Here is a 25,388-nt window from a genome sequence, read left to right as displayed (position 1 = left end):
GTTCAAATTTAAGGTTACACTAATTTCCTAATCAATACATTTTTCATTACTGTTCTAAAACAATAACTTCTATAAACCAATGGTACAATAACAAACAAGATATAGAAATAAACTGAGTTAGACATTTGCTAGCCTCCAAAAAGACACATGATACAGTGAGGTTGTGATAAGACAACAAGGAGAGTTAGTACCCAGGTTTTGTTCATCAATATCATCAGTCTACAGACTTAACAAATGCAGAGACCTTTGCCTTTTAAAGTTCCCCCCGCCCCTGTTTACACTAAGTTTTCTCCTGAAATTTGGGAGAAAGCAGCAGCTTTCTACAAAATCTAAAAGGCCGATGTTTGTAGTTAAAAAAATGTTAAAACAATATCCAGACAAGTTTGTGAATTGGGGGTGGGGGCACAGCTCACTCCATGCTCACAAGATCTTACAAGTTTGCCAGTGTATCAGGTTATTTGCTACATTTGGATATGATATGCTGTGGAGGGAAAAAGATAACCAGTAGACAATTATACCAATAAAGAGGATTATTTGCCAGGTCTGTTAGTCAAAGATTGATAGATGACAATACTGGTGTTTACATTGCATTATTCATGTCTCTCACAGGGTGACTGGCTCCTCTAAGAGTGGGTGAGGTCCGGTGCACATAGATTAATTACCTGCTGCCCAACAGGGCTTAAGAGAAGGCATCTGGGCTTTATAAAAGGAGATACAGCTGCAGGTTGTTAGCAGATGCCTACAGACATTTCAGGGAGTAAGAAGGTTCCTGCAGGGCCCAGAGTCAGCAAGGGAAAGAAAGACCCATGGAGAAGGCCAAACTCCAGGCAAAAGGTGCCGCTAAGAAAGCAGGAAGACAGATCCCCCTCGGGAGGAGAAGCTGTCCCCAGCTTGGGACTGGGGTGAAAGAAAATAACTTTTAAAGAGAGGACAGACCCTCAGGGAGGAGGGGCTGGGCCAAGCTGAAACAGGAATGAAGACTTCATAAGTTTAAGATGTGTTCTGAAAGACTTTGTGCAGGACTTAATAAACTGGACACCAAAAAGGAATGTTTTGAATATCTGGCCTGTGTGGTCTTCTTTAGTAGAACCCAAATTAAGGGCTCAGCAAAGCCACACTAGCCAGCTGGGATGCTCTAAGGTGCTTGACAATCTGTGATGCACTTCATGAACATTAGCTAATACTTACTATTTACCTCACAGAAGTTTTGTATCTCCATTTTACAGAGCAATGAACAGCATAGTGTATTGCAGTGACCTAGGAGTGTTCCCCCAATCTCAAGGACTACCATCCATAGTCGGTATTTTGGGGTATGGATTGAGGATTTTCTTTGAAAAGTCACTATTTTCCAGGGTTTTGAGCCAGAATTGGAGCCTGGCCACTCAATTGCTATGGCTCTCACTGGCAGCATCATAGAATCCATGGATGACTACCATAGAGATATTTTCTCTCTCATGGACTTAAATTTGGTGTGTGTGTGTGTGTGTGTGTGTGTGTGTGTGTGTGTGTGTGTGTGTGTGTGTGTGTGTGTGTGAGTGTGTGTGTGTGTGTGTGTGTGTGTGTGAGTGAGAGAGAGAGAGAGAGAGAGAGAGAGGTGGCTTTTTAGGTTGTCACAACTGGACATTATGGCCTAGACAAGAATGCACTTGCCAATGAGGGCTCTAAAGGCTGCTGAAGAAGCTTCAAAGTTCCTCTTTCTGTGTAAAGTGTATTTTGGGATCAATTCCCCTGGTAGGAATATCATGCCCTTTGCCATGGATGCCACTGCTGCATAACCTTTAGGGAGGATGAAAAGAGAATAATTGGAAGAGGGCATAACACAACCCTGAGAGAGCCCAGATCTTCCTCCTGGGAAGAAAAGGCAAGTCACAAAGATTCCCTGCAAGTGTCTCCTTAATGAACAAACACTTCCTGGCTTTCTGCTTGCCTCATTTAGCCTGCTCCACCAAAAGATCGTTGAGAGAGCAAGTACAAAGAAGCCCACTTGGGGAGGAATGCCAGTGAAACTCTGATCCCTTTTGGGGGAGAGAAAAATGATTTTGCTAGTTGCTGCCCCCAAAACAGATTTAAATGCTACAATTGCAATGGATAAGATGGAAGTACTGAATTGCTGCTCTGCTTGCAACACCACCAGCAAAGAATCTGGTAAAAAAAAAAAATAAAAAAAACAAACAAACAAAAACCCACCAAATGGGTGTGGCTAAGACCTACAACTTCCTGGACTAGTCTGAAACCACCTCAAGTATCTACTGGAAGAAATACACAACAAAATTTCTAAGATTGGAGGAGAGGCTGAAATCCAGAAATAGTTTGTTTTTTAAAACACAACAAATAGCACACCTCAAATTATCAGCTAAGAGAATGGTTATGTGAATCCCCTTCTTCTCTGCTGAATTAATACTTCCTATACAAAACAAATGACTCAATCCTTTGTTTATTACTACACTCCACATTTTAATGAAACTTTTATAAAACTATGAGCCTCCTTTAACAATTTTGTTCTTTAAAAATATTATCAAGAATATTTTTGCATTTATATCTAGTATGAATCATCACCAATTTATTACCTCTGCCATTTTTCTGACATTGTACTGGCTAAACCTATTACTACAGCTCATTATCATAAAAATGGTAGCATATTGTAATTTCTTTATGTATTATATTAGTACCTTGTCAGGTAAGGCTAATGTATGATATGGTGACACAGCTCGAGTATAACATATTGTTTCAATTTATCTTTTTCATGGTCTTTTGATACATTCATTTACAAATGAATGTTTGTTACTTTGCAAGAAATTTTATGAAAAGGCTTTCTCCCAGTTTAGTTTCCAATCACAATATTCTGTTTTATCATTTAATCTAAATGATTAGATACTAATTTTTAAGAGAGATGGTTTTTCAGATTTGAATTGCATGATATGTTCAAGACTGACTATTTACCCCATGGCATATATGATGGAAACCATAGGAAACTTATTTACTACTGTATCCTACATTTTCCTTCCTTGGTTGTCTGAATACTTTTCTGTTGAAGCACGTAGTCAAGAAATATGATCCCATGCCAAAAGAATATATCAGAAGCTCATAGTATGGACAAGCAATAATGGAAGTTACATTGCAAAAAAAGAAACACTAGGAAAATATATTAATAATAAAATGACATTGAGAAAGGCAAGAAAAACTGGAAGGCAGGCAACATTGCAAATAAGCAGATGATGTAAGGAAAAACTTAAATATATGTTGAAAGCTGAGAAGCACACAAATAGAAAAATGTCCAGTACACGGAGGACAAAAAACACAAATTCAGAGATACTGAGTCTCTCTTATGGATAAGCAGAGACCAGGAACAGTGGTTGTTTACAGGCACAAATCTAGGTTTTGTCTGTACATACTTAGAGGTTGGTGTTTTTTTTATCCTGATTAAAAAAAAAGTACACAAAATTAAAGGATAAACAGAGTCCCTTGATTCTGAATATGCAAAAACCAACAACCTCCACCCACAAAGTAATAATAATGAAAGTGGTATTATAACTAACAAAATACGAACAATTGTGAAAAAACCTCAACCGTGATTAGAATTCTCCACCCAGTTATTTAAGTAAGGGGTAAAAAAATGTATTAAGAACAACACTGTCTATTATGGCCATCTAAACATATGTAAATTCTTATAGCAAGTTTGTGACAAGGCCAATTTCCTATTATTTTAATGACACTTGGTGGCTTTACTATCTCAAAACAAACCTCTTGAGTCTGACAAAGGAAGAGAGTCCTTAAATGGCAAAATAATATCCCTGAGACTCTACAATTCAAGAACAAAACAAACAAAAACAAAGGGGGGGGGTAGAAATGGGGGTAGAAAATGAGCAGACCATAATGTAATGATAAAATGTGAAGTCAATGCAAGTTATGCTAATGTTAAAAAAAAGAAAATATAGCAATTAAGTTGAAGTACTGATATGCGGCAGAGCAATGTAAGCCCACCAAGCACAGGAACTCTGATTTAGGACTGCCACATCACCTGTAGCATGCTACACACAATATTAACAAAATATTTAGTTCTCCAGCCATTGCTGAGTATACAGATTGGTATAACTAATTTATTTACCATCTGCATAACATTATTCCAAACAATTTATGAAGTATAGTCAAGGGAATGTAATGTCTAGTGTAGTGTGACCTTCCAATAAAAGGCTGTATTCTGTTGCAAAGCTAGACTTACCAGGGTCAAGTTACGAGAGGCATGGCTTAAATCAGAATACCTTTCTTTCATGGTTTTGTTTGTGTCCACCTTAAGGTTATTTTAACATACTTTGTGGGAAATAGTGGTAAATATCCACCGTTCAGTTACTCATGCGCACCTGACCTTGGGTCATTCTATGAACTTTATTCTGCATACTATACGACTGCCTGTTACCTAAAGGAAATCTGAATGACTAATATCTGGCTCCAGACATTCATGATCATATATATTGGCCTCTATCTTTTAGATTTACTCAGTTCTAGGTTGCCCGTCCAGCCTGTATATTAAGGGATATCCCTTGTTTTACCCTACATCTGACAGCCTGTAGCCAATAATGAGCTACTAAGAAACATTTGATGAAATATGTTTTCAAGTAATGGTAATGCAAAGTATCATACAGGGTGTTGCAAATGTATTATTTTGTTCCACCAAGAGAATACCATGAAGAGAAGTTGCTTACAAATATGCAGTTTTGTATTTTATCTACTTAGTGGTTGTTTACTTCAAATATGGGTAGTCACTGTGTTCAATTCCCTAGCTGTGAACTATATGGTTCACTGTTCTTAAACTGCTATTCATGAGATATATATATATATGTACAATAACATGACGATATACTATTAGCCAGTAAAACTGTCTAGGTTACTACATTTGAACAAAAAAAAAAGTATCCTTGGAAAATAATTTGTTAGGTTTTATGTTTATAGTTTAATACCCATTTTCCATGCTTTTTGGGATGTTAAATGAAAAGTTGTGTTAAAAGTAAATGGTTACCATTAATTTTATTATAGCTTAGGGTACGGCTACACTACAAGACTATTTCGAATCTACTTAATTCGAATTTGTGGAATCGACCTTATGAAGTCGAATTTGTGTATCCACACTAAATACACTAATTCGACTGTCTGAGTCCACAGAAACGGGGCCAGCGTCGACTTTGGAAGCGGTGCACTGTGGGAAGCTATCCCACAGTTCCCGCACTCCCCGCTGCCCAGTGGAATGCTGGGTAGAGCCCCCAATGCCTGCTGGGGGAAAAAATGTGTCGAGGGTGGTTTTGGGTAACTGTCATCATTGAACCGTCACTCCCGCCCTCTCTCCTTGAAAGCTCCGGTGGGAAATCTGTTCGCGCCCTTCTCTGGTCGGTTACAGCTCGGACGATACAGCACTGCGAGCATGGAGCCCGCTGCGATCATCGCTGCACTTATGGCCGTTGTCAACTCCTCGCACCTTATCGTCCACCTCTTCCACAGTCAGCTGCTGAGAAATCGGGCGAGGAGGCTCCGGCAGCGCGGTGAGGACAGGAAGTCACACAGTGGCGCAGACCTCTCACAAAGCAGGGTACGCCGCGCAGTGGAGATCATGGTGGCAATGGGTCAAGTTCATGGTGTGGAACGGCGATTCTGGGCCCGGGAAACAAGCACGGACTGGTGGGACCGCATAGTGCTGCAGGTCTGGGATGAATCACAGTGGCTGCGAAACTTCAGGATGCGTAAGGGCACTTTCCTTGAACTCTGTGACTTGCTGTCCCCTGCCCTGAAGCGCCAGGACACCCGGATGCGAGCAGCCCTGACTGTGCAGAAGCGAGTGGCCATAGCCCTCTGGAAACTTGCAACGCCAGACAGCTACCGGTCAGTAGCGAACCACTTTGGCGTGGGCAAATCTACCGTAGGGCTTGCTGTGATTCAAGTAGCCCACGCAATCGTTGAGCAACTGTTCTCAAAGGTAGTGACCCTGGGAAACGTCCAGGTCGTCATAGATGGCTTCGGCGCGATGGGATTCCCAAACTGCGGTGGGGCTATAGATGGCACTCACATCCCTATCCTGGGACCGGCCCACCAGGCCAGCGAGTACATTAACCGAAAGGGCTACTTTTCTATGGTGCTGCAAGCACTGGTGGACCATAGGGGACGTTTTTAACCAACATCTACGTGGGGTGGCCGGGCAAGGTTCATGACGCGCGTGTGTTCAGGAACTCTGGTCTGTTTAAACGCCTCCAGGCAGGTAGTTTCTTCCCGGACCACAAAATAACGGTTGGGGATGTGCAGATGCCTACAGTGATCCTCGGGGACCCAGCCTACCCGCTAATGCCCTGGCTCATGAAGCCCTATACAGGCGCCTTGGACAGTGAGAAGGAACTCTTCAACTACCGGCTGAGCAAGTGCAGAATGGTGGTGGAGTGTGCTTTCGGACGTCTCAAGGGGAGATGGCGGAGCTTACTGACTCGCTCGGACCTCAGCGAAAAAAATACCCCCGTTGTTATTGCTGCTTGCTGTGTGCTCCACAATCTCTGTGAGAGCAAGGGCGAGACCTTTATGGCTGGATGGGAGGTTGAGGCCAATCGCCTGGCTGCTGATTACACTCAGCCAGACAGCTGTGCCGATAGAAGATCCCAGCGGGAAGCGCTGTGCATCCGGGAGGCTTTGAAAGATAGGTTCCTCGGAGAGCAGGGTAACCTATGACTCTCCAGTTGATTTACAGAAAAGCTGAACCTGAGCCTGTTTCAGTGACTGTTGACTTCGATCTGCGGTTACATACCCCGTTCTCCAGGTTTCCCCCCTTCCAACACACGTTTTAAAATAACTTTAATGGAACACTGATTATTAATAAAGTTTTCTTTAATTATGAATTCCTGTTCAAGGGTTGAAACATGGACGCGGACTGTGGTGGGTACGGTGTGCACTGATGTCCAGACCGCTTCTACACTAGAGGAATGACAGGCTCCTGCTCCTACAGCGGTCTCTGGGGGGGAGACGGTTGCAGGTGGGTGTGCAGGAAGGGGTGGGTTTGCAGGAAGGGGTGAGGGGTACCGTCTTTGGGACGGAGTTTGGATGCAGGCTCTGGACTGGGGGTTGGGGCGTAGGAAGGGGTGAGGGGTGTGTAGGAAGGTGAGTATGTGTCCGTGGATGAGGGCTCTTGCTGGGGCTCAGGGCATCGGAGAGGCTCGTGGCTAGGGGGGAAGGGCATGGTAAGGGCAGCCTGCCTTGCCATTTGTGGATGTCAGGCGCTAGGACCCTGGGGCAGCATACACCTCACAGACTGACCCGGGGCAGCATTCACGTCCCAGAATGACCCTAGTGCCTAGTGACTGCAGTCTGTGTGTGTCCTGCTGTTGATCCTGCCCCCAAGTCTGTACCCTGGTAATGGAGGCTGTCCTATGCAATTAAAAAACCCCTCCCCCCCCTTCACACAAAGTCTTCTGACAAGGAAAACGTGACGGAAACAGTGAATAACAACAAACTACTCTTAATACTCAACTACACAGTTGGGGGATGAAACTTGAATTTGGGACTGGGTGATCCAGGAAGGGAAGCACTTCTCATACTTTAGGGAATGAGAGCTGTTTGGTACATGAGCGCTCTGCTGGGGTGGAGTGACAGTTTTCACGGCCCCTAGCGCCCCTCCTTCTTGTGATTTTTGGTGAGGGGGGGACAGGACTTTGTGGCGGGGGAAGGCGGTTGCAGATACAGTTCAGGGGGGCTCTCTGCTCCTGCCTGCGGTCCTGCAGAACATCTACAAGGCGCCGGAGCGTGTCCGTTTGCTCCCTCATTAGCCCAAGCAGCGTTTGAGTCGCCTGCTGGTCTTCCTGCCGCCACCTGTCCTCCCGTTCGCTGTGTGAGCGCTGGTGCTGACATAGGGTCTCCCTCCACTGTCTCTGCTCGGCCGTCTCGGCTCTGGAGCAAGCCATCAGTTCCGAGAACATGTCGTCCCTAGTCTTTTTCTTTCGCCGCCTAATCTGCGCCAGCCTCTGTGAGGGGGATGCCGGGGCAGTTCGGGAAAGAGCCTCAGCTGTGTGATGGGAAAAAGGAAGTGATTTCCTTGAAAAGATACATGTTTGCGAACACTGAACACAGTCTACTCAGTTTCAGTGAACAAGACCATACAGGGCACCTAGTCTCACGAGCTCTCAGGACAAGTTCGAGATTTCGGAATACGCTTTCATTGGCTGCGGTCTTGCACAGGAGATCGGACAAGCGGGGCGGTACAGCTGAATCCATGTAGCAGCCAGGCCTGGTAAGCACTACACTATAGGCTGCTTAACAGTTAATGGATAGCTGTGCCCTCCCGCTGAAGGCAATCTGTAAAGCATAAAGTCTGACCCTGTTCCAGCCCCTCGCGGCTGTGCACGGGAAAGATCACTGTATGCTTTTCCTCTGCGGCCTCCAACACGTGGCTGTTAAACGAAGGTCATTGCTATGCAAAGTAAAAGTCAAGCATTCACAATAGTAACAGTACACTAATTGCCCTAATTAGATGCAGCAGTCGCCGAACGAGATTACCCTGAGGCGGGTCACTCGGAGAGAGAGAGAGAGAGGATGCTGCTAGAATCCCTGCACAGACCAGGACCGTATGCTGCCATGCTGGTGGAAGCAATGATTCCGCTGTACATTAGGATGGCCTGGCACGGAAGAGTGTGCTTCCACGGAGCACCAAATAAGGCACCTCTCCCCAGGAACCTCCTGCGGAGACTTTTCGAGCTGCTCTCCGAGAGCTTCGTGGAAGTGACCCAGGAGGATTTCTGTTCCATCCCTATATGTGTGGACCTTCTCTTTATATAGTTTTTTATGGAAAAGTTTTTATATAGTTTTTACATATTTTTTATTCCTGTTTTTTAAAAAATAAATGTTTCCATGTTTATAGCACTTACCGACTGATCCTTCCCCTGATTCTGAGTCCGGGTTAACGGCTGGGGAGGGTTGGTAGGGGATCTCTGTGAGGGTGATGAAGAGATCCTGGCTGTCGGGGAAAGCGGTATTGTAAGCGCTGTCACCTGCGTTGTCCTCCACAAACCCTTCCTCATCTTCCCCATCGGCGAACATCGCCGAGGAACTGCCCCTCGACACTATCCCATACTCAGAGTCCACGGTCACTGGTGGGGCAGTGGTGGCAGACCCACCGAGAATGGCATGCAGTGCCTTGTAGAAGCGGCATGTCTGGGGCTGTGCTCCGGAGCGTCCGTTTGCCGCTCTGACTTTTTGGTAGCCTTGTCTCAGGTCCTTGATTTTCACGCGGCACTGCGTTGTATCCCGGCTGTATCCTCTGAGTGCAATGGCTTTGGAGACCTTCTCGTAGGTCTTTGCATTCCGTTTGTTGGAGCGCAGCTCCGAAAGCACAGACTCATCGCCCCACACAGCGATCAGATCCAGGACTTCACGGTCTGTCCATGCTGGGGACCTCTTTCTATTCTGGGATTGCATGGACTCCTCTGCTGGAGAGCTCTGCATCGTTGCAGGTGCTGCTGAGCTCGCCCCGATGTTCAACCAGGACATCAGATTCAAAGTGCCCAGACAGGAAAAGGAATTCACATTTTCCCGGGTCGTTTCCTGTGTGGCTGGTCAGAGAATCCAAGCTTGGACTGCTGTCCAGAGCATCAACAGAGTGGTGCACTGTGGGATAGCTCCCGGAGCTAGTAAGTTCGATTTGCATCCACACCTAGCCTAATTCGAGATAGCCATGTCGAATTTAGCGCTACTCCCCTCGTCGGGGTGGAGTACCGAATTCGAACTAAAGAGCCCTCTAGGTCGAATTAAACGGCTTCCTGGTGTGGACGGTTGAGCGGTTAATTCGAATTAACGCTGCTAAATTCGATTTAAAGTCCTAGTGTAGACCAGGCCTTAGAGAAAACTCCTAATTAGGAGGCTGAATGTAGCAAATAATATATATGCAGTACTTAAAAAAAAGTTTTGAATATTATTACTCTCTCTAAAGACAGAGTACAAAAAATGAATACATTAGAACGACACTGAAGAGATTAACTGTTGTATAGTAACTGGATTTAAATCCTCTTACCTATTTATTATAATTTGAATATTGGAAATTCCAAGATTTTAAATACAATCCTATTCAAAAGAGAGAAGATGCATGCATTTGTATTGCCTATAGATTTATATATAGGCAATACAAATGCATGTAGATTGGAATTCTAATCTGTAGATTCTGATTCAAGTATTTAAGTAAATCATCCTTCAAAGGCAGAAAAACACATAGCAGCCCACTTTGCATTAAACCTCTTAAAGTATAAGGACTTTTGGGGTTCAAAGGGACATTTGGGAGCAAAAAAAATGAATTTATTTATTTAAATATATTCATGCTGTCAATGTTACAAGGCTATTATTCAAAATCAATAGGATGTGGCAGGAGATGAAACAGCATGGTCTTATTTCAGATATGAAAACACTTGAGGCTATCCATCATTTTTCTTCTTATTTACTTGGAAGGAGAGTGAACCAAAGCCATTCCTGATCATCTCAAAACATATTATCTTTACTCCAATGTTTTGTAGAGAATTGCAAAAACCCACTTTGAATCAATTTTTCAGAAGGATGCTAAATGCATATAATCAATTTTATCTTTATTCTTCCATGTCAGAAAGCCATTGTTGTAGATCAGCATGGTCTCAGATGAATAAAATGCTGAATGCCCCCTTTAATTCCACTAAGTTACAATATCATAGCAATTAAAAACTAGGCTTCCTGGACTCTACCACAGACTCAAGTCAAAGGTTTAGAAAAAAGCGCTCATCACTTAATCATAGTAATCAATCACTGAAATTAGATGTGTAGTAGTAGTATTAAAGTTGTAGGAAAAATAATTAAATAACTTGATCCAAATAGACGGTTCTTTAGAAACTAGCTGAGGTTTCCATTTTTGTTTTATTTCACAGAGTTTTAAAATTTAATTCTTATGGTCTATGTGAATTCCATGGGTCCTTTGAGCCAATGATGCATTTGTTTAAATCTGTCTAAAACAATGAATTAATAACACAGCTAAAAGTAAAATGTGACAATGATACTGGGCCTGCAAAATAAAATAAAATAAAATAAAAATAAAATGTCATTTTATCGAGGCTTATTCTATTGGAAAATATCAGGAAGTGGCTTCTGTGATTCTTATGCATACAGTTAAATATGCTGCATTTTTTCTAGTATTGTATTTTTCAGCTCTTAATTTCACGTCTGTGCTGTACCTGCTAAATCTCTTTGCTCTTCTAGCCCCTCATTTTTTCCTGAGAAGTCTGACAGAACTCCCCAGCTCTCTGAGTTCCTATGATCTTTCCTCGCAGCATGGCACCCCCCACCCCCATCTGCAATTTTAGTTCCCTAGGTCAGACTGTGCGCCACACGGCTTTGATGGATTCAAGCCTGCAAATAACTTTTGTATGATAAAACCAATATTAATATCTGATATTTGTGATGCTGGATGTAAAAATAATATATAGGAGATAAATGGGAATTAAAATTAATGTGTTCCACCAGTAATTCATGCAATGAAATGTAAGTCACTTCCATTCTTTTATTCTGAAATATTTTTAAACCATCCAAAGCATGTAGATATTATTGTATATTCTATAGCTATTGCAAAGCTCAGGAAGCATCCTAAGAATTTCAAAGGGAAATCTAAAATATCTATCATCATTGTCTCAGGAAAAAAAAGTTGAATGTCCAAACCAATTGTACATTCAAGGAACACGGTTACACTGCGTTTGAATTATTTTACAAAACACAAGAGTCATCTTAAACATACATTGAAAATAAACTTAGAACTGATTTTTCATTTACTTTTCTTCAGAAGTTTTATGTAAAAGAAAAGTTAAGAAAAGAAAGGTGGGGGACAGTGAGTGCTCACACACTTTTACCCAAGAGTACAGTAGAACCTGGAAAAAGAAAAAAAGAGATGGGAAAGCACAAGAATAAGAAAATTAAGACGCAAAGATTTTACAAATATAGGGTTACTATGTGTCCCTGAAAACTGACTTCCCTGATTTCGTAAGTCTCTGCTGACTCATCCCATGAAGAATCTACCAGTCCACTAAGCAGATGAAATTGAGAGTACACCAGCTAAGTACATATATACTTCAGGGACCATGTTGTCACAAGGCTAGCTCTTATGTTGCCCTACCCCAACCTCCTGATATGTGGAAGGGATAGACTTGAGCCAGCCCACCCTGGCATGTAAAATCACATTTCCATTAAGTTGAAAACTTAGTCTCTAAGCAATGATTGAAATTGTGGCATTACAGGCAACGCATCCACACCACCACCACCACATGCAAGTGGCTACTGTCCAGATCTGTACAAGTGGTCTCATTTCTTCCCCATCTCTGCAGCAGATGTGAACAACATATTGTGGCAGAGCACATTGCTGAGAGGAGAAATGTGGAGAAAGGTTGATAAGACGAAGAGGGAATGAAGAAGGCGTTGCATAGTAGAGTAATGTGACAGGAAAGGGAGGGCCCTTTTCCTTCTCCCCTTCCCCCAAACAGTTGTGCATACTATGACCATCAAATAAAACTTTCTCTGAGCCCAGCAAGCCACTGGGCACCAATCTTGGTTTCTCAGTTCAAAAATCTAGTCACTATAAAGAAGCAGTAAGCAAAGGACAATAAAACAGGCGAAAGAAGGAAGAGGTCTATGACTCCAACACTGGTAAGGATTAGCAGCATTATAAGGATGCTTTTTGGTGATGCTCACCAAAAAGCGTACAATGCTACCCTTTTTCCTGTATGTTGGGAAAACAAAGGATCCTTGCAGGCTGATACAAAGCATCAGAAGGAGTGTATCATATACTTCAGGAGATACGAAGTCTGCAAAAGCCAAATTGCTTTCTTGAAATCATGAGCATTATCTACAAAGACCCCGCCATCTTTACAAGCAACTTAAGACTATTACCTCAGCTACCATAATTCATAGATGATGGCCCAATTCACTCAATTCTATGATTAATGCTTACTACTCTCCACTGGACACACTGCCTTCTAATCTAATGTCCTGACGTTGGACAAGCATGTGGAAATCCACATTTCATGTGGAAATATTTGGTGCTGGATGTTCCATAAAGGCAAGGAATTTTCCATGCAATAACATATGTCAAAAATGTTAGTTTCTAAACAGGGGATCCCCTTTTTTAGGCAGGGTAGCATGTGTATACTGGCTTCTTGCAAAGAGAAAAAACAATAGCAATAGAAACAGTTCAGAGTCAGTCTGAGTCACAGTTTGAAAAAATCCTGGCTATCTGGGCCTGTGACAAAATGCTGAGCTCAACCTACAGAATTACAGCCACTATCTCTGAATGAAATAAACTTTGGTTTTTCTCCCAGTCTGGCTATCTCAGTTAGGAAGAACAAAATAATATTAAAAGTATCCTCCGTAGATAAGGGAGCAGAGACTTCAATGGTGTTTTGCTGCCAAGCTCAGAATCACCCATATCAAGAAAAATGACTATTTTTGAGACCACAAATAACGTGACGGCTGAGGAAAACAAAAGAACAAGAAAAACAGTTTGGACTGTTGGGAAACAACAATGAAGATGAGATTTAATCTCACTAAAGTATGGTGATTGTTAACCTTACTACATTATTTGTTTGATCCTCACATTTGATATTCAGTCTACATGATGTAAAAGACTCACAACCACAATTGGCTGTAATGAATTTGTTAAATTCACTTGTTTAAATAGCTTGTTTTTAAAAACATTCCAGTCTAACACCATATTTGCTGAACTAAATTTTGCTGTCCTGTAGACGACAGACTAGTAAATGATAATGCCCCACTGAGATGTTTTTTCTCTCTCAAGCTAAAGTTAGATTTTGATTATATTCAGATACATAAACCGATCAATTAAAGAACAAATTATTGCACTGCATTCAACTGACATTTATTTGTTATACTTCTTTTTGTTTTTAAAAAAGGCACAAAAACCATTCGCTGTTATTCCCTAGCTTTGGACTTCAAGTGAATCATTGTATACACAACACCTATCCTTTGTACTAATTGCCATGTGCACAAAGTAATGGTCAAAAAAGGAAAAATGTTAATTGGAGGCTTGGCAGTGAAATATTTAGACATCTATAAAAGTGATGGGACATTTTAGGACGTTATCATCAGAGACCTCTTTATATCCTTTTTCTTCCATCTTTGAACATTTCTCACCATAATATTTTGTATGTCACAGTTCTTTAGAAAGCTGACCTTTTTAAAAATGGTTAAACATTATTTTAATTAAACTTGTTTATCTGACCTGGCAATGAGTTATCCAACTTCTAAGCAAATACAAAACAGTCAGTTCACCAATTACCACACACAAGGATATTCACTCTAAAGTTTATATATTCCCAAGTACTGTCTTCCAATTCTTGTGACCAGATGTTAAAGGTTCACTATCAATATTTTTGGTTGTGAGGGGCATAAAAGGTCCATCTAACTAATCTAACTATGGCAAAACAATAAAATAGTTTATACAAGAAAAATAACAGACAATTGTAGGAACTGAGTGGTAGGCCCATGGCTTCTTAGAATACCTACTGTTTGAACATTTGGTATCATGAGAGAGCATGTGTGCAGCTCAAATAATCAAAGCTTTCAAGAGAGTTTTGGTAAAGATGTGGCGTGAGTAGGCATATATAGAAGTTAGAGCTTACAGACAATACTCAAAGAATAATTACTGGTTTGGTTATTTCATCCTGTTTTTAAATTGATTTTTGTTTGAAGCATAGACCACATCTGCATTCTAGCTATTATTGCCTTCCTGAATCTTTTTTCTTCACTTCCTGCATTTTAAATAGGTTGACAACTCTGAAATTATCTTTAATTAAGCAGCTGTGTACAATTATGTCTTAAAAGTCAGAACAATTTGTTTCCCTGAAAAGTAACTTACCGTACTTTCTTAAAATTTTCAGTTAGCACTGAAAATATGGTCTGAATTGACAAAAGGACTAAAGCTGTCTTAGCACAACCGTAATACCCCATACAAATAAGAATAATACTGTAGTTTCTCTTGGTTCCTGCAGTTAATGTTTTCCTTTATTTCAGGGTCTTCTTTGATTATGGCATTTCATGACCTTGTCCTTCATTTGTTTTCTTAAGAGCTGTTCTGATGAGGCAATTACACATAAAAAAGCACACACTATATTTGAAAGAATAATGATACTTATCACCTCGATCGGTCTTCAACTGTCGTTAAGACTGCGCCGATCACAACACATCTGCCATTCTTCTCGTACTCTTGCCTTTCTTCTCATGTTCGTCTGAAACCTTTAACAACGTAATCTTCCCATCTTCTTGGAGGCCGACCTGGTGGTCTTTTCTGTTCTCGCGGGTACCACTCAGCAATGATTGCAGTCCACCTATTATCCGTGAGCCATGCTGTGTGGCCCGCCCATCACATCTTGTTATATCTGCTTTCCATGACAATATCTTTTACACCGCTGCATTCTCTGATCATTTCATTTGGGATGCGATCCAGAAGGGAAATTCCCAACATAGCTCGTTCTATTGCCCTTTCAGCTACCAACAGCTGCTGCTCTTCTCTCTTCATCAGTGCCCACATTTCACTACCATACAGCATGGCTGGCAGCACCGTTGAATTCAAGATATTTGTACGTGTGGTCTTGTCGATTTTTCCTTGGAGGACATCCTTGATGGAATTAAACACACATCATCCTGCCCGAATCCTTCGCAAGAGTTCTCCATTTAGGTCTTGGTGCATATTAATTTCTTGGCCCAAATATATGTACTGTTCCACTTCTTTGATTTCTTCTCCTGTTACCATTATTCGGGCTTTTCATAAGACGTCTAATCGCATGCATTCCGTTTTGCAGAGGTTCATCTTCAGGCCGACCTGACTGCTTTTCTTGTCGAGTCTTTGTAGCATGCTCTGCAGTTGTTTGGTGCTTTCGGCAATTAGTATGATGTCGTCCGCGAATCTGAGATAATTGTTTTCCATTTATGTTGACACCACTCCTCCAATTCATCTTGTTCATAACCATTTCGAAGCAGGCGGTGAATAGTTTCGGTGAAATCGTATCTCCTTGCTTTATGCCTTTCTCGATTGGGATGCGGAGGGGAGTTTCGAGGAGAGTAATGTCTGTTGTACATCCAGTATTCACTTCCTTCAACAAACTGATGTGCTGCGTGTTAATACTCTGTGAGCACCTTTAATATTGCTATCGAAGGCCTTTTCATAGTTGACGAAAGCAATACACAGTGAGAGTTTGCATTCCTTTGGTCTTTCTAGGATCCGGCTAAGGGTAAATATATGGTCGATCATGCTAAAATTTCTTCGAAACCCTGCCTGCTCTCTCGGCTGTTGTTCATCCAGACTCTGCGAGAGTCGGTTCGTTATCACCTTTGTAAAGAGCTTGTAGATGTGAGAGTAGGCATATAGGGCAGTAGTTCTTAAGATTTTCTTGATTGCCCTTCTCGTGCAACAAGATGGTGTTCAACTCCTTCCAGCTTGATGGTATTTTTCCTTCTTCAAGATATCAACTGAATCTTAAAGCGAGGCCTTCCAAAGTTTTTCACCCCCTGCAGAAATCATTTCTGATGTTATTCCATCTTTGCCTGGAGATTTTCCCTTCTTCATCTGGTATAGTGTGCTTCAGACTTCTCTATTATTGGGGGGACGCGTTCTTCTGACTCTTGGAGAATTGGGAGAGGGACGCTGATTCTTGATTTGAACAGGTCTGTATAAAAGTCCTTGCAGGTCACCTCCATCCCTGCTCTATAGATTACTGTCTCTCCATCCTTGTTTTTCAATGCTGTTATGCTCAATCTATACTGCATCAATCCCCCCTTGCATGTCTTGAGGCTCTTGCATAATTCAGCTGTTTTGAGGAGCTTTTCTTTCTGGAAGTTCTCAAAGTCATCCTTCAGTTTTCGCTGTATAAGCCTGCACAAAATGGAGTACTCGAGGTTGTTATCATGCTCCTTTTCATATTTCTCCGCTTCTCCAACAAGCTTTTCATTTCATTCGAGATTCTTCCCTTCGTCTTCTTCAGCTTTTCAATTTCAGCTGCTTTTATGCAACGTCTCAGCTTGTTAGCAAAGATGCTATAGTTTTCATCACACTTTCCCGTCTGGCTCCAGTCAAATCCAGAAATCATTTCTTCAGCTTTGCTTCATCCAATGTCTTTGGCCGCTATTTCCTATTTGCCATCTGTAACGCCTTCTTTTTCCACCACTTCATCGAACAACAACTTTGCTCTAAGCAGGCGATGGTCACTGCTGGTGGTGAAAGGCTGCACCACAGAGACGTCTTGAATGATGCGCCTTTTATTGACTAAAATATAGTCGATTTCATTCTTGCTCTTCACGTTTGGCGTGATCCACGTCCACCTTTTTGTGGTCTTCTTTTTGTACCAGGTGTTTGCCACGTACAGTTCTTTCGTTTCTGCCATCGCTACCAGCCTGTCTCCTCTTTCATTCCTTTCGCCACTGCTGTATCTCCCTATGAACTTTTCACCAGCTTTCCCTCGCCTGACTTTGGCGTTAAAATCTCCCATCGTGACAGTGTAAGTGGACTTTTGCGCAAGGGCTCTTTCGAGCTCTCGGTAGAATTCTTCCACTTCTTCGTCCTCACTTGTACTTGTGGGAGTGTAGGCCTGGATGACCTTGAGGGTAGGTTTTGACTCCATCTGAAGATGCAACACACCAATATGTGATATTAGCTGGCATAATATGACTTCCAGAGACCAATCCTTACTGATGATAAATTGGACTCCTCCAACTTTTCTAGCACCATCTCCCTTTCCGAGCCTCACAGCGCTTCCACCCTTCCAGTTGACTTCCAACTCCTCCTTTTGCCAGGTTTCGCATCTTATCCTTTTCTTCTCCTCTATCAGATGCGTTAACGTTTCCTCCCTCGCCAGAAACCTACAATTGTAAGTACATGCAGCGAGGGTTGTCCTTTCCCATGTTGGCCTAGCACCTGACATTTTTAGCAGCCTCTCGGCGCTCATTTTCCGCTCCGCCACCATAGAACGGTTCGATGATTCGCAGGGAACTAAGACCCATTTACTCGTGTTGTTTTAGCCGCTAACTTCAAGCCATCCCACTGGCTAGGTGGGCAGGAATGTGTACCTCCTCAAGCTTAGCTAGCCTTCAACCTCTAAGGAGAAGGAGATGCGCTCTTTCTGAGAGAGCAATTCCCCTCCTCTCCCTCCCTGGATTGAATAGTCCGACACCTTTGTAGCATGGCTGGACCTACCAGGGCATACTCCCCGCTACCATAGCTGTCAGAGCCATCTTATACATTAAGAACTTAGAGCATAGAGCCAAAGAGCATAGATCGACACATTCAGGATGAATGTGTCCAAGAAGTAAACCCACTAATCAAAGCCTAAGTAACCCACTAGGATGAATGTGTCCAAGAAGTAAACCCACTAATCAAAGCCTTCTTTAAGCAACAGAAATTCCCCACAATTTATACATCGAATGATTTTTAAAAAGCACTATTAAACCCATCATAGTAGTTGGAAATTTCATTGAGCCTTTTCCTATCAAAATATTCCTGGGAAAAGATCTACACAATATATTATAGAATCATAGAATATCAGGGTTGGAAGAGACCTCAGGAGGTCATCTAGTACAACCCCCTGCTCAAAGCAGGACCAATCCCCAGACAGATTTTTGCTCCAGATCCCTAAATGGCCTGTTTAAGGATTGAACTCAGAACCCTGGGTTTAGCAGGCCAATGATCAAACCACTGAGCTACCTCCCCCCCTTCTGATTTACATGTTAACTCAAATTAATGTTAAAGGGATGTACACACAACTTAATATACTCCTGCATGTCTTAACATCAAGGGTGAACTCTTGACCCGAAATATGTCAATGGGATTTTTGCCACTGACTTTAATGAGGCCAGGATTTTACCCAAGATATTTACAGAACTTCTTTTTCCCTGTCAGTATCAGTGTTTACTCACTTCTTGAAAAGCAAACTATAATCCAACATTTAAAAATCTATTGGGCTCTTTGATTTACTACTTTTCATATCAAACTGAATATACTTTGGTTGCGTGGATACATAAAATAGCATTTTATATTTATATAGTATCTTTCTGACCTAAATGCTTTATAGAACACCACTGAAATGCAGCCACCTCTAACAATACCAAGCTGGAAACAAAAACATAGAGCACTTCAGAGAACAGAGATAGGATGGGAGGTTACCAAAGCTAACTGATAGTGTTGGAAATAGTTCGGTGGTGTCTCTGATAATCATGTAAAACCTGACAGCACCCAGCCTTTTAAGAAGAACTAACCACATATGTGCACTATATAGAATTTAATGTATTTACATCAGACAGATAAAAGGGCTCAATTGATTCTTTCAGACAGTGGTTCCAGAAGCCCTGATTTAGCCAAGCACTTATTTGGTTAATAAAGATAGACTTTGCTGAATCAGGACCAGGGAGTGGAGGTATTTCAAATCTAATACTTGGACTTCTAAACTACAAATAGAAAAAAATATTAAACAATTTTAAAAGGTCAGAACCAGTTGTTCTGATGTAGCTTCATCAGATCATGATTGCACATAGCAAAAGACTTGCAATACCCTGCTAGGATAGGAAACTTAAAAACAAAGCAGTGGGACAAACTGGCAGGTCATATTTTGATATGGGATAAATTGAGAAAATGGGACAAACCTACTGTATAAATTAGAAACTCTCAGGGAATGGAGCTGTTTTATTATGATTGCGTATAGTACCTGGAACAACAGAACTATGATCTTAGGTTCCGTAGAAACTACAGTAAAACATAATTTTCCACTACAAATGGATGAAAGGCATCATCAAATAACACTATGTATATTATTTTACTGTGAGCTGACACAGACGCTAATAGTTTATATATACACCGCAGCACTAAAATAATAGGGTAAAGAGACACACTGGACATTAACAAGAAAGATTCCATTTGTATGTATTATAGGTGTTCTTTTATTTGCATAACTACAGCATTAACAGAAGCAGTTACTGCACCCAACATAACACCCTTAAAAAAACCAAAACATTTTACGCATTCCTCATACAAAGATTCAGTTGATCAAAGATGCAATGTGTAGGAATTTTAACCTGATATATAAAAATCAACTTTGATTTTATCTGCAGCAAAACAGTGTTTTCAAATTTTTATTTCTTGAAACAACCAGTTGCTCATAAAAACAGGTTGGATGTAAAAGATAAATATGTCAAGCAACATCAAAAGCATCTTTTTTTCCAAAAACTAGACTATGTAGAAGACAGTGCGCGTCTGTGTGGGTGCACATACATTCTTGCATGCACTTTAAAGAGAACAAAAGAAGAGCTCTACTGAGGTATATTTCTTATGTAGCTTGCTGTGCTTGATACTGTGGTTAGGCAACCAGCAAGGTGTGTACTTCTACAGTACAGTGCCTATCACATAAGGATATCAGAAAGCTTTAAAAAACTTTACCCTGACAATCAGACTATGTAAAACTGACTTGCCTCACATATCTGAGCCTAGGAGGCAGGTAATAATATACATCTGACAAATGGGGAAATTGAGAACCGAATTCAGAGTCAGTCTGTGGTAGATTTGGCAACAGAATCCAGCTTTCTCAACTTCCAGCTTTGTGTCTTATGCACAATATCTCCATAATTGATAACATTTGCCAGTCTATATAATTCTGTCATCCCAGTCACTGTTTGCCATGGAAGTTATCCTGGTTTAAGATGCTTCTAGGGCAAGCAAGCATTTTCACCAATCCTATTCGCATTAAGAAAACCCTATTCTCCAGCAGCCTGGAATAGTCAAAACTACAGCCTGGACAAGTAAAACTAAATTCATGAATATAGACAATGCCAACTGTTGATTTTATTGTTTTGCGCTTCTAAATCTTGGATGCATCAGTCAAGTATTGTATCAAACTGGAAATGCAAATGCAAACTGGCACTCTGCCTCAATTTCTTTGTAAACATTACCGAATAGCAAAAGAAAGTGAGTTGGTCACTTAGCCAGTTCCTTTGCTAAATTCCCCCACTAGCACTGGTGATATATTTATGCCATTTTGGAAAAAATAAGCATAGTTAATTATGTATATATTCTCTCTAAAGTAATTGTGAACCACAATTGTTATTTATAAGGTGGGAGGTCAAATTTTCATTTTTGGCCACTGGCTGAAGACACCATTTACTGAATGCAACCAGTATATCTGAGTACAAATGAGATCAGCAGTTTGTCCCTAGGGAAGTGACAGCACACCCACACAAACATCCTACATTAATCAAAAAAATAGACCAACCCAATTTGAGGTCCAGACTGTCTTTGGGACAGTGAAATTTAAGAAAATTATCAGTTCATGGCTATTCCATGTCCCTCAAAACATTTATAATAGTATCTTTGCAATCACAACTTGATTGAAAAATTATTTAGTAAGTCATCATAAAATGCTACACAGTACTTTATGACAACCACAGAGTAAATACACATCAGCTTCACAGAAAACAATGACAGCTATTCCCATAACATCAATTGTTCTATCCATCTGCATCTGAAAATCCCAAACTGCTGGAACTAAAAATACTGAGGGCAGCATTTATTCAAAACATGTCCACAGATTTTCATCTCCCTATTTTTTTTTCAATACTGTATTTTAAAATAATGGCTACAACTGGAATAATAATCATCTCATGAAAATATGACAGAGACAGGAACAGATGTCTTGACTCTCAGTCTTGGACTTTTTAATTATGAGATATTTCTTCAAATAGTATGAGAAAACAATGCAACACACTTTAATCTAGCAAGCCTAGCAATTTAAAAGTCAGGGTTCTGCAGAAATTAATTCAGATAATTAGAGCTGATTAGTGTTGATCTATTACTCCTAGTATCACATATGATAATTTAGAATCTTACAAAGTGAGTATACTAGAAAGAAAAATTGACATCGCCTAAAGACTTGATTCTACACAAAATGGGTTATCTCAGATTGGTAACTAAATCACAAATGATCAGCTAACAATTAGAATAGTGAAAAGCACGCTTCTAAAGATACAACAGCAATTTTGAACTTCCTACATTCTGAACATATGTATTAAAATTAGCAGAAACATTTTAAAAAATGCTTCCATTGTCTTCAATATTTGTTATACATCAGAGAGCAAATACATTATATCATACACATAAACCAAATTTTGATTATTCCTTCTTTAGAAGAGTAGAGTGGAAGAATTACTTCTTGGGTCTTGCTTATAATACTCCTGGTAATACATCTCAGAATGATGCTCTTTCTTTTTTGCAACAGAATTATATTGATGACTCATATTTAGTTTGTGATCCACTATAAGCCCCAGATCCTTCTCTGCAGTGCTCGGTCCTAGGCAGTCATTTCCCACTTTGTATTCATGCAGTGGACTATTTCTTCCCAAATATAGTATTTTGTATTTATCCTCATTTATCCTATTTATTTCAGACCATTCTTCCAGTTTGTCAAGATAATTTTGAGTTCTAATCACGTCTTCCAAAGTGCTTGCAATCCCTCCCCAGCTTGGTATCATTCACAAACTTTATAAGTGTACTCTCTATGTCATTATACATATAATTTATGAAGATATTGAACAGAACTGGACCCAGGACAGATCCCAGTAGGATCGCATTCAATGTGCTCTTCCAGCTTGACTGAACAATTGATAACTACGGAGTATGCTTTTCCAACCAGTTGTGTACCTAGCTTACACTAGGTGAACCTAGGCTACATTTCTCTAGTTTATTTATGATAGTCATGTGAGACAGTATCAAAAGCCTTACTAAAGTCAAGATATATCTACTGCTTCTCCCCTATCCAGAAGGCTCATTACACTGTCAAAAAAGAGTATTAGATTGGCTTAACATGATTTTTTCTTGACAAATCCCTGTTGACTGTTACTTATCACATTATCATCTTTGGATGTTTACAAATTGATGATTGGTCTATAATTCCCTGGATTGTTCTTATTTGCCTTTTCTATAGATAAGTACTATATTGGCTCTTTTCAGGTCCTCTGTGATTCTCTCCTGTCATCCACGAATTCTCAAAAATGCTAATGACTCACATCTCTTCAGCCAGTTTCTTAAGTATTCTGAAGAACTGGTTTGCAAAGGCAATAATGCAGAATGCAGGGAAGCCTACTCATTTGTCTTAGTTACAAAACCTGAACACATGTCATAAAATCATGTCTAGACATCTTGTAATAGCAAACAAAACTGCATTATATGCTGACTTCTGATTGTTTATCTCCTCTCATCTAACTTTCATCTTGTTTCTTATTAATATCATCAACATTCAGTATTATGTCTGACTAAGATGAATTACTAAATATAAGAACTTATTATTTTACCATGCAGTTTATAGTAATAAAAAAAAGAACAAATTTAGTTTTGTGTAAAGTGGGGCACGAGAGAAAGAAAATATTCTAAGGGAGGTGGGCTGGGTACTGTTGTTCTATCCTATGTCATGTACTGTAGGATAATTAATGTAGAAAGTCTTCATTTGCCCACATAACCTATCTTTGCTATGTTCTGAGCATAGTGCATTAATTGATATGTTTTTAACCTAAATTAGGGTACATATGAAAAAGGGTTAGTGACCTAATAGAGTTCCAAGACAACATTTATCTGTATCACAGAATCAACATCATTTGACACCACAAGTAATCTGTAATCAGGAGAAGCACAAGACTTGCTAACTGGGATACTGCAGTTGAGACTTATGATTCATTGGCAGGTCAGGTATATGTGGAAGAAGGCTAGAAGTACCGTTCAGGCTGGGGCCACATCAGCCAAAGAGCAATTTAAAAATGAGAAAGCAATATGGTTAATTTTCTTAGCCCCGGTCTACACTTGAAAGTTTTACTAGCATAGCTAAGTCAGGTAGGGATGTGATTTTTTATTGACATTGCTATGCTGGTAAAACCTTACTGTAGATGCATTTGTGTAGATGTACAAATACAAACTTATGACAGTGTGGGTAACATTCATACCAATATAACTGTATTCACACTAGAGGTTTTGCTGGTATACCAATGTAACTATACATACAAGGAAAACCTTCCTAGTGTTAAGAAGGCCTTCCTGCTCTTCCATCTTCCTAACTTTTAGTTCTTCCTTTTCTTCAATCAATCACTTTTCATGTAACTACTTGAATAGAATAGCACAACAAATTATGCCCACTTCACATTGTCTAAAAATAATTCTAATGTAAATTAGGTGAGGGCAGAGCAGGTGGGAAGCAGAATGTAGAGGATGGGATCTCTGCACCACTTTTTAAATTTTTATCTGAAAAATTAAATTAAATTAAAGAAGTTAACTATGCACTCTTCATTCCTTTAAAATAGTGTAATTTTTGTTTCCTTTGTCCATTTGTTCCATCATAATCGTAACAGTGAAAAATTACAGACTAGAACTCTACAAGACTTCTAACTGTTTAATGGGTTTGATTTGCATAGATTCCAGTTCCTTTAGATTTCCAGGATCTTGTGAAACTCTTAAAGGCAAACTAAGACAAATTACACCTTCTTTCCTTAAAACACTTGACTCAGTTTTGGGCTTGAGCAAGAGCAACTGAAAGAGGAAGCACTCTAAAAAGACATAGTAAAATGGTGGTGTAGGCAGTGGGCTACTTGTTGTCCCTTACAGATCATGAAAGTTTTGGGGAATAAATTTAGGGAAGTAACATGTGTAAGAACCACTCCGCTCCCTCTGCAACAGACACCTGATGGTTGAGGGAGGGGAGGAGTCTGGGACAGAGTTACTGTTAAGGATTTTCAATACTAGGCAAGAGGGTTACTTCTACACTGAAATTCAAATGTTACAAAACAAATTTTTGATCCTACTTATCCTTGCCCTGTATCTTTGTTCTTACATTCTCTCTGATATGAAGTACATCTCTATTAAAAGATCCAGCAAAGTCTACCTTTAATGACTGCTTAAGTATTGAATTGTTTGTAACAGCATAAGACACTTTCTGCCTCTCAGAAGAAGGAAGTTTCTTTTGCTGGTACATTTATTTTTTCATTCATAGAAAGACAGGAATAGCCATACTGGTCAATCTAGTCCAGCATCCCATCTCCAAGCTTCAGAGAAGGATACAGGAAGCCCTTCCAGTAGACAGATGTGGAGTAATCAGCTGCCAACGGAAGTTTCATTCTAAGTCCAAATAATAGTTAGAGATTGGTTTAAGTCCTGAAGCATGAGGTTTTATATCCGTCCCCCCAAAAATGTATAAGCATTAACTATAATGTCTCTGGATAGTCTTGTTATCCATATAATTGTCCAATCCCAATTTGAATCCGGCCTAATTCTTGGCCCAATGACATCCCAATGATTTCCACAGCTGAATTATGCAATGTGAAAGCAATGCTTCCTTTACAAG

General features: G+C 40.4%; 1 protein-coding gene across 2 annotated transcripts in view; it reads right to left on the bottom strand.

Moving 5' to 3' along the window:
- Window positions 1-25,388, bottom strand: part of ITFG1 (integrin alpha FG-GAP repeat containing 1) — a 195,347-nt gene that overhangs the window by 78,575 nt on the left and 91,384 nt on the right. The gene's annotated exons all lie outside the window — the stretch shown is intronic.

Source organism: Mauremys mutica, chromosome 14, assembly GCF_020497125.1.
Source record: "Mauremys mutica isolate MM-2020 ecotype Southern chromosome 14, ASM2049712v1, whole genome shotgun sequence".
In the NCBI taxonomy this organism is placed as follows: domain Eukaryota; kingdom Metazoa; phylum Chordata; order Testudines; family Geoemydidae; genus Mauremys; species Mauremys mutica.
Note: the sequence above shows the minus strand (reverse complement) of the source record. Positions and strands in the feature narration are given on the sequence as shown.